This window comes from Athene noctua, chromosome Z (genome assembly GCF_965140245.1).
Source record: "Athene noctua chromosome Z, bAthNoc1.hap1.1, whole genome shotgun sequence".
Classification (NCBI taxonomy): Eukaryota; Metazoa; Chordata; class Aves; order Strigiformes; family Strigidae; genus Athene; species Athene noctua.
The window spans coordinates 7658855-7670174 of NC_134077.1; positions in this window are offsets into that span (position 1 = coordinate 7658855).

Below are 11320 nucleotides of genomic sequence, written 5' to 3' on the forward strand. Positions count from 1 at the left end.
GTCTAATTTCTTAGGTGACTGAGATGCTAATCAAGCAACTCAAGACAGAGAGGCTAGTGAAAATAATCAAATGTGAAACTGTCCAGGGGAAACACTCCACTTTGAAGTAAAAGAGAGGAAATTGTCATTTTGAAGCCACTAGAGACAGCCTTCCTGTTACAAAGAAGACCCTGGGGAGTCACTACCTGATTTGCTCTTAGTCAGGCTGGCATCTCAGTGACAGGGCAATTGTAATTAGGATGAATAAAATGAGAGATGTGCCAGCTCCCCAATTTGTAATTCAGTGAGCGACATTAAAGACACAGGATTTTGTTTAATTTTTTGAAGGATCAGGCACTGTGCTAACAGGTAGCAGGACTTCCCCCTATGGGGATAACTTACATAAAATCAGAATCTCTCTCCATGCAGAGAACAAATATGATACAGGCAAGGGACCCCAGATGGTTATGTTCTTCTTGTTGGAATTTTAGGCAATTTTTAGAAGTTAAGATAGAAAATTAGATGTCGGGTTTTTTTTTTTTTTTTTTTTTTTTTACTTTTTCCTTCTGTGTTGAGTTATTTGAGAGGAAAACAACGGAGTTTCACTGAGGTAGCTAACATCAGGGTCTGACCTTGCATCTTTTCATCCAACTAATGTAAATTTAAGACCACAGATGCATCAAAGACAGTTCTTATCTTTGCCATTAGAATCAGGAACTCCAAAATATAATATTTTCAATATAATTTTCTGGGTATTTACAATTCATTGCCAGGAAAAAATAACAGGTCTTCCAGAAAATGTATAAAGTTACATATGTAAAATTTAAAAGTTCACATTTAAGAGCTGATCTCCATTCAAAAACTCTTTTAAAGTGAGATGTCATGACTCCAATAAAAAAGCACACACAACAGGGAAGCTTAATGTCAATCTTCATCTCCAAACATGAACTAAAAAACTCAGCTAGAAACAACATCACCTTCAAAACAAACAAACAAAAACCCCCACAACAGCCAAACAAAAAAACTCATCCAGATGTAAGCATGGGATTGCAAAGAATAAGAGAGGACAGTTATGAAATAATCAGTTGGTGGCTCTACATATAAGGAAGCATGGTTCCCTAGAGGCTGAGCTCTGGCTTTGACTCTTGTTCAACAGCCACCAGCACGTATCAAGTACCCTGTGAAAGAGACAACCAGGGAGTGATAAGTATACTGCATATCATTTTAGCACTTTGTTTCTGTGAGTTGAAACAAGGCCCTGAATATGAATGCAATTCAAAGCTGGGAAAGTTTCCTTTTGTACAAATTTGAATGCTACACTTGGGCACTGAAACATGCCAGTATATAACACTTGTCTGTTTTTTTCTTTTTTTATATTTCCAGGAGTTGTATTTTAAAAGTGGAGGCAAAAGTTCCAGAAGCCTGGCAAAAATTTGTATTTGAATGATTCTTTGGTATGGTTGGCTGGCCCTTGAAAATCTACATATACTCAGAAAAGCCTTTGTGTCTTCAGATATTTCTTCAAAACAAACACAAGCTGTAATGCAGGATCCCATCAAAACTGCAGAAGCCACAAGTCTGACACAATCAAGTCCTCCTCTGCATAACAGGTCAAGATGGTAAATACAACTTTAACCAAGCTCTGTCACTGAGCTTAAAACTTGGCTGTGTCCAATCTACAGTAGTGCTTGATCTAGTATTAGTGAAGTTCCTGCCTATTCTGGATTGAAGCAGGTTTGTAAGCAGGTGAGTCAGGAGACAACCTTAACTGTATTTGGTCCCTCTGACAATTCTGCACCTGTAATGTAGTTGGACTGTCAGAGTTACCTGACGGTTTCTCTTTTCTTGGGCTGTCAGTCCACTCTGTGTCACAACTACTAAATTCTGCTGATAATAACATTTTCCAAAGGGAAGGTACCTTCCTTTCTGCCTTGCTTCAGCTGCCTACATCACCTTGTTCTGTCATGAAAGTCATCTACTGAAGAAGCCAACTTCCATGTTTTTCTGCTACTTCTAGTTCTCTGTTTACCAAATTGATTTCTGTATGCAGGTGTGGGGGGGCTATCTATCTATCTATCTATCTATCTATCTATCTATCTATCTATCTATCTATCATCTATCCACCCACCCACCTATACCCCTATGTACCTACCTACCTACCTACCTAATTTTTTCCCTGACACTGGAAATCCACAGTTCTAAACTCTGACATTAAGTCACACAAGTGTTGTCACCAGAATCCAGCCTCATCATCATTACAGCAGAAGATGTAAACCCAACAAAATAAAGTGGCTCCCTGCACAGGACATACCCACAGTCTGAAAAGAAATCAAGAAGTATAAGAGATGTGTGCCTTTTGAGGGTAAAGAAAATTATGCTTTACATTTAAGCAAATTAAAAGATAACTGGGAGCTAAATCAGATGATTTCTATTAAAAACAGAGGATGAAGAAAAGATCCTTGGCTATCATATCTCAGCCCCAAATGAGTAATTCTGTTTGTAATATAATCTTTAGAGACTTCTCAAGTTTGAAAACCAGGATTTGAGACGTTAGAGCAAAAAATTTTTACTTCTAGTCCAGTGTCATTCTAAAGAAAGCAATCAAGCTGGCTAAAACCCCCTGGCAATATCCTAAGCTCTCTGTTTTTAAATCCAATCCCCCCAGTCCTGTCACCCCATTTCACTCAGCTGAATCCTAGCAACAGTTTTGTTTCCAGTTTTCATCAACAACATGGTTAACTTTTCTACTGGAACAAAGTCTCATGGCTCTTCTTTAATAGCCCAGCAACCACACAAGCGTAAAATCTGTTAAGATTTGATGGGAAATAATAATAATAGCAAATAAATAAATAAATAATGCATTTCAAACTACTGTGAGCCAAAGAAGCTAGGGAGAGTAAGAGGACTTGCATGAATACATCCATGGAAACTGGCTAGAGTGCATTTAGGCCTGTTTTAATGAGCAAAAGGACAAGCTAATGATGTCTGGAAAGTAATGGAAACATTGAATTCAACACAATTCATTGTGTTCAAATGAAACCCACTTTCAACAAAACATTTAAAAAAAAATCAGTAAATAAAAGTAAAATCTTGTTAATATCACTAGAAAATGAGAAAACTCCAGCAAAATCTTGACAAACTTTAAATAATAGTATTACTTCAGATGTGAGGAATTATGGGTATTACAAGGAATAACCACCTAGGCTAGGGAGGAGATATTTAAAAAATTTAAAGGGGAGGTGAATGATTGACTTTCTAAGTGAAACGGAATGGGCAGATGGGTGCTAAAATCTCACTTGTGTACTTGACAGTTGGAGCTAACATATATATGCAGTTCTAAGTCACTAATGAATCACGAAAGACACAGGCCATTACTCCCAATGTATTTTGCATAGGTAGACAGGATCCAGTGCTTCACACAAGCCACAGCCACAGGGTGCCAAAAGTGAGCCTGAGTCTTTAAAAGTACATATACATTTGCCCACTTCTGTAACTGCCCAAGAGTTTGAAGACACATTTGGACTGCATCCAGAGCTCCCGGTGGAAGGATAAATAACTAATCCAAGTTATCTCCTCCACTACATTTGAAATGCTAATTGGAGCTCAAAGTTGTGTCCAAAAATCACTTTGCAATTCATGTTATGCCAGCCTGCTCTTAGGTGTAGCTTTGAGTTCACGTTTAGGAAATTATGATGGAGAAACTTCAGGTTCAAACCGCCACTGAAAAACAGAACGTACTTGCAATGCATATTGAGCCTGTCCTGGCCATTTGCACTTATCCTACTGAGGATTGTGGCAGAATTGCATGAGTTCAGGGTACTCCTTCAAGGTCAAAAATATCCTGAGGTGGAAGAAGAGATGGGACTTGTAATGAGCTTGATCTTAGGGAGCCAACAGGTAAGCTACAGATGGATAAAGGAGTGTGGGTCTGGGATCACACCAAGCCTGAGTATGATTCCTGGCCCAGAATGGCAAAGTCAATGCAGACATCCATAAATGCTGCCTTATTTAGAGAATCCAGCTTGTAAAAGAAATCCATTCTGTAGGGGATTACACCTGTGTACTAAGCCATGAGGATGAAAAGCTCTGCACTATTCGAATACAAATCTGGTTATTGTGTGCACAGACTAGATACAGAACTGAGTTACTAATGTGCTCAAAATTCAGGCTTCTGGTTCCAATCAGATAAATCAGCTCTTTTTCAAAGTATAAGAGAATAGGCTCATTTTCACCCTGGCGTAAGAACATGCAGGGGTGTAACAAATCTGGCTCTCAGCAGAGCTGGAAAATTCTGTGAAATATCTGATAAATATTTGTTCAAATATTTTGGGCCCTGACCCAACAAAGCATGTATACAGATGAAAAGCAGATGAGTACTCCCAGCAAAATGAAAGGAATATCTGTAGAATTATTCACAGGTTGAAATCAAGCATACACTGAAACATCTTCCTGGGTGACTCTGTTTTATGGCTGGTATGAGCACGGACTCTAAACACAGAACTATTGTTACAATTTATTTCAGACAGAGAGGAATCATTGCTATTATTGTTATTACTGATAACTGTGCAGCCCTTATAGTGGATGCACTTTGACTTCTATAATGTTTTCCCTTGATCCTAGTGTGGGTTCTTCCCATTCCCATGTATCACAGAGCAGTTTATGCTGGCATAACTGCATATACAATAGGCACTTATGTTGGTATTTCTGTAAAAGCACATCAGAAACTGATGAGAAACAAATAGATAACAACAACAACAAAATCCTTATTCTCCTATACGAACATCCGCACCAAACATGGAGTGCATTCTGTCATATCCTTCTTTTACTCCTCAGAAAGAATAAAACAACCATCAGAAGGATGCAGGCAAGACTGAACTCACAAAACTGTTTCCATACAAGAAGAGATTAAAGAGACCAAAGCTCAGACAAAAAAGGCCTGAAAGGATTCAGGGAGGTCTCTAAACTGTGAAGAATAGTGAATGAGTATTTATTGTTTCTCATGGCACAAAAATTATAGGTAGTCAAAAAGAATTATCAGATGGGAATTTCTAAAAGCAAACAAAGTAAAGCACTTTTACATAAAACAGAATTAATTGTGTAACTTGTTGCCAGAGTAACTCGTGGATGCCAACCACGTCAAGCAGATTCAAAAGATGATGGGGATGCCAACCACGTCAAGCAGATTCAAAAGATGATTAGACAAATTAATGAAAGAAAAGTCCTTTCTAAAGAATAGACAAAGATGTAAACACTCTAGATGTCAAGGCTGTGTGCTGACTGAAGATGGGGAATATTGGAGAAGTATTAACGTGTCCAAGTTCTTCTTCTGGACTGTTCCAGGTTACTGTCTATAGCATATTGGGCTAGATCACAGAAGGGTTTAGATCCCAGGGTAGGCATAGAAACATAATTTAGCATGGCAGACAAACATGGACAGAGCTTGTTAGTCTCACACACTACTCTCTTTTTGCAGACAGGTCAACAGTACCTTCATTTACTGTGGATTTTCACCTGTTCTGTGAGACCACAGGTCCAGTGCAAATAGGTCAGACTGAACAACAATCCTCATTATTTTTGTTTGGCACAAATGGAGTTGGAAAGAGGACATTCTGGCACTAGATGACATCTGAGCATGGATAACTAAGAGTCCCAAAGTATCTGAGGATTCCATCTACAGCCACAGCTGTAGTATGACCTATCTGGACCCTTCTGTCTAGTGTCTCAAACCTTATGGCCGCCTACAACTTCGTGAAGGGATGCAAAAATGCTAAGGTTTTCTTTCTTGCCAAAACCAGACGCAACGAATACCTAGTTCCCAGATTGCCTACACAGCACCTCTACTTAGGTTTAGGGGGCTGCCATTTTCATTTCAATCATCTCAGTTTTCTGTAGGTGCCAAATCAGGAGCTACCTTACAACTCCAAGCCTACTACACTTCTTAACCTGGCAGAACTTGACAATATAAATGATTTAGGTTTATATTTGTTTCAGCATCTAGGTGCCATTTCACATCCAGAATAATCATGCTCACATTCCTGACCTTTTATGCCTTTTTGTTAACATCATGGAGGAAAACATCACCCTTGAAAACCTGTGTGAAGCTGACGTCTACAGTCCAACAGCCCTCTCTTGCAAACATCTGAGAGCCTTCCAGTCTCCTTAGTAGTGATTAATGGGTCTATTCATGTGTGTAAAGTTATTAACAGAAATATTCATAGAACCAGATACTAAACCAATGAGGAATGAATTAGCAGGTTAAAATGGCTGTACAGAGCTGATCAGGTTATGCTCCAGCTTAACTCCTTTGTAGTGACCTAAATTATTTCTTTATAGCCTACAAAGGAAAAACAAGCCCAAGCAGAAAACCTTACAGCTGAGAATCCTACCTGACTGATTGCTGGCTTTTTTTTTTCACCTTGTGTGGTTTACAGGCAAACTCTCACCCAGCTGTTCACTCTGCCTTACCTATCAGAAAGACAGGGGCAGAAAACGGGAAACATAGAAACAAGAAAGCTTGTGGGTTGTGATAAAGACAGGGAGATCACTTACCAGTTTCTGTCATGGTCAAAACAGACGAGAGAATGAATTTAATCTATTACCAACTGAAACAGATTTGTGTAGTGGGAAGCAAATAAAAAAACAGACCTTAAAACAGTATCTTTCCTCTCACTTTCCCAGAGTCTCCAGACTCATCTGCCCACCGTGAGTTGCCCAGGGAGTAGGGGTACAGCCAGTACCTAGCAGTTTCTCTCTGAAGCTCTTTCCCTCTCCTACTTTTCCCCTGCTCTGATGTGGGCTCTCCACAGACCTCATCTCCATCAGGAATATCCACATGCTCTGGTGTGGGGTCCTCCTCGGGCTGAAGCGGGTCTGTCTGCTCCAGAGCGATCCTCTCCACAGGCTGCAGGAGGATCTGGGCTGCGGGCCTGGCGCATCTCCTCACCTTCCTCCTTCTCCGGTGTTCGTATGGCTGTTTCTCACTTTTGTCATTCCCTCCTCCCCTCTGTCGAGTGTTTTTTGCCATTTTTTAAACCTATTTTCACAAAGGCACTGCCTGTGCCCCATGGTGTGTCCCTTGCAGAGCCGGCTGGACCCGCTGTGTCCAGTCTGGGGCAACCCCAGCTTCTCTCCACAGAGGCCGCCCCTGCAGCCTCCCCTGGCAGCTGGGCACGGGCACCCAATACATTTCTGAATGCTTACATTCACTGAAATGGCAAAGAAATGCCATAGAAATCCGAAGCAGAATATCACAAAGGGTGTGTGTGTTAGGAAACGTTCACTCAGGAAACATGGTTATAGCAGGCTGTGTTGATGCTGCTGGGACAGGCACTCCGTGGGCAGGGAAAAGTGCATGTCTCCTGCCATAAAACAAACCACAGCTAAAGAATACTATCACACATGCACGAAAAAAATAGGTTTTTCCCTCAGTGTAGGTGTTTAAGGTGGAGGTAAGCCATTACTACACAACAACTGGGGGTTTGAGAATGTGGCCTAACAGTTTGTAATTAGGCATCACACTTAGGCTCGGGCTGAGGTACTAAACAGGCTCCAGAAGGAGCTGTTCCTCTGGGGCTGCAATTAATTGTCCACTGTGTCTTCTGAAGGAACTAGAAATCTCAGACAGAAATTACCACTAGAGGGACCACTGGTCTGATCTCTATGAAGAAATCCAGAGTTTCTGTTCTCCCAAATGTCAACTGAAGTCTTAAATATGTGGGATCGTGGTGACTTTCTTGATGTGGGTGTCACTGGTGAAGCTGTCTCCTGTGCAATTAGGTAGTCCCATCTCCTCTTCATCTACCAATCCCTGTTTCACAGCTGTGTGATGGGGAACAGAGCCTAATACACCTTTCTTAAGGGATATTTAAAAGATAGAATGACTTTTCCTCTGTTTTTCAACAAGGACAGAACATTGTGCACTACACTTCAGCAGAAAACCTATAAGTTAAATATGAAGAAAAGCTTTAACCATCCTCACAGGAACAGTTTAGGCAATGGAATAGAATGCCAGAAGAGCTTGCGTAAATGAGGAAATAATATTCAAGGCTGGATGTGATACCCAATTATTAGGGATGGAAAAAGTCTATGAAATCAATCCTGCCACTATGCAGAGGGATGGGGTAGCTGGTCAGAGGCCTCTGTTCCAGCCTTAATAAATGTGTATAGGAGAAGCCTGCATTAGCAGTTAAAGGAGGCTCCAAGGGTGCAAGCACAGAGCCATGATATTAAAGGGCAGAGACAACATTCTATTTACAATAAAATAAACATCATTTACACATGTGTTACCCATTTAAGTGAGAAGACGGGGAATGGAAGCAGGCACTGTCAGGCTACATTTAGAAGAGATGTGTTTGATGGAACATTTCAACGTGCTTCAATTGAGACCCCTGCTACTTTCCTTTTGAAAATTGTAGAGTAAAATGTGCTGGTGAATTGTAAAGGTTTCATCCCCCTTGATGTATTTTTATTGAACACGACTTGCAGGCTTCAAATTTTAATATTCTGTCCCTAGACTGCTGTCACTCACCATATCGCACTTCTCAATTCACTGGGGTTAGGATTTGGGGGAAAATGGCCCAGACATAATCATTAGGACACTTTGTTTATCACAGGACTACATTGTCAAAATGTAAATTTATATTTTATACTTCCCATGGGAAATAAAAAGATGGCATTTAAAAGCAAAAACATAAACAAAAAATAAAAGAATGTTTTTTTCTCACTAACTGCCATGCTCTATCAAAAAAACCCAAAGCATTTTCTGATTATATTCCATCTATTTCCCAAGTGTTTGCTTCTCCTTCTTAGGAGCGTTTTCATCAGGGTTTCAGAATAATTTCATGCCTTTCTTTCCCCCCTAAGCCATCCAATGTGTAAACTTACAGATGGCAGCGTCCTTCTCAGACGTCATTTTCATTGCTACTAACTTCTGTGCCTCTGGAGGAGGCCAGCTTATGGTTCTGTTATGCCACTAATGAGTCTCCCATCTCTTCAGCAGTAAACAGTCTTTTTACTAGTCAATATTTGTGCTGCATTGTGCATACAACGCCCTATGAATCTTGCCCCCGCTAGTGAGCACAGTTTATGAATCTAAATTGTTTTTTTGTTGTCTTCCAGAGACTCAGGATTACTGGCCTTTTTCTGTATATCCACAACGTCTTGTGTACTTAGATCATAAATTTTCCATGAAAAATGCATGCTTGTGGCAGTGGGCAATCTAACTATCTATATTATTTATACAGTCTCTCTGGAGTAAGAGCTAAATATATTGGCTTGTGACTGGTTAGGCATGCTTGGTCCCTGTGATTCTACCTAGAATAAAAGACAGAGCTAGGTCATTCAGAAAGTATGAGCTTCTCCAGGAAAAGCTCAAATTCTATACCACTTAGTACACCCACTGGGCTGCACTGTAAAAAATGAATGAAATGGGTTAAAGGAAGTGCTCATTAGCTATATTAGCACCTGTGAATGTGTGAGCATGGTGCAAACACAATAAAGTACCAAAACCTTTTAATTAATATTTGTTGCTAAATAGAATACCCAGGCAAAACCAAATAGAACAATATCTTGGCAAAGGAAATGAACAAACAATTTTTCCCAAACATATAACCCGGAATATAATTTATAATTAATAGCAAGAAGGGTTCATGAGCTAAGTAAAATTGCTGTAAGTAAGAGCCACCACTTCTGCCTACGACCTTTCCTGAGGTGCAGTTTTCAGAAGGGTGCCAGAATGGGTCTGTTGAGATGCACTGATATGTCTGATTGCACTGGAGCTCTCCTGGATATATTTTAATGTACTCAAATGAAAATTGGACTTTCAACATCTGAGTCAAAATCCCTAAAAGAAACCATGAGTTCAGAATATGTCAAATGAGAAGATTTAAATCTATTTCAATCACAGCTGAAATGGAAGGAGTACATTGTATATGCTGCCAGAATTATTCTTGAAAAAAATATCAAAAATCCTCTAGGAGTATCAATAACTCTTGGATGAACTGCAGTTTTCTGGGAAGGCCTTAATAATTGTGCCAGCCAGAAATTTTGACTAAGTGACTTCAGTCATTCCTCACAACCTCATTTCCTAACATATGATACAACCACAGTTCTGCTAAATTTGGGGATATTTGAACCTGACAGTGTTCTGGTGCTCTTCCACTGACTATTCAGAATACGATGAAATTATTTTAACACAGAAAGCATCCCAGTGCCTAGGGAAAAAGGCTTTGTCCTGCTTGCTTCATTCTTCATCCTAGATACCCTGATAGGCAGCAAACACTGTAAGGACCCTCACTGTAAGGACTAGTTAGAAATCTTGTAGGGCTGAGGCCATTTAATCAACCTCTCACTTGTATTGCCATCCTCTCTGCATCATGTAGAAGAAAACTTTAAAATAGGAATTAAAACTCAGCATGCTCACATTCAATTAATATTATTCATATTATTAATACTTGCCATTGAGGGACTTATCAGGAGATAATTGACCTTGTCAGTGTTATGTGCCCTCTGCATTACTGTTAGATCCTTCCACTCTCCTCATGCTTAATTATAACTTGATAAAGCCAAAAGGAAGTTTATTTTCCCCTTCCCTGCCTTAACCATAGAATGACAAAGTAAAGGGAGGAGGGGTGGGAGGAGAAGGGATGCATCTCTTAAAATGTGTAATCTGCTCAATTAATAAAGTGAATCTAACGGAGTTGCTCCCTGGGGCCTGACGAATGCACCTGTCGCCATCACCAGACAACTGATATAAAGTACGTGTCCAGACGCTTTCCCCCTCCAACACTTTCTATATATGTATTTTAAGAAAAGAAATCTCTGATTTGAGCTAATGGGGGAGTACACTGACCTGTTTTTTATGTAAAACCCAGATTCACCGCAACACTCATGCTGCTCAGCTGGCAAAAGTTATCAGAGAAAACACAGGACTTTTCACAAATGCAATAAATGGAAGAAAGAATATATATATGTATATATACTTAAAGAACAGACACTCTCTCCCCCATCTGCTGGCTTTTTAACTACGATTTCATACATCAGCCTTGAGCTGTCATTCCAGCAGATTTAAGACTCACGTGATTGGAACATTGATAAGGAGGTGATGCAGGTACTCCTGTGTGTGCAAACTGGTGGCTGTGCCCTGGTGATTAGAGAGGAGATGAAAACATTCAGTCCTCCTGCTGTCATTGACGTATTCATCCCTAGATGCAGTGGCTAACTTCATCTCCCTGAAGATCCCTTTAAACAGTGAACACAGGGATTGAGTGGTACATACGGGATGAAGAAAGCCTTTTGCCCTTTGGATTTCACTTAGCGTGACCTTCAGAGCAGCCATTTAACC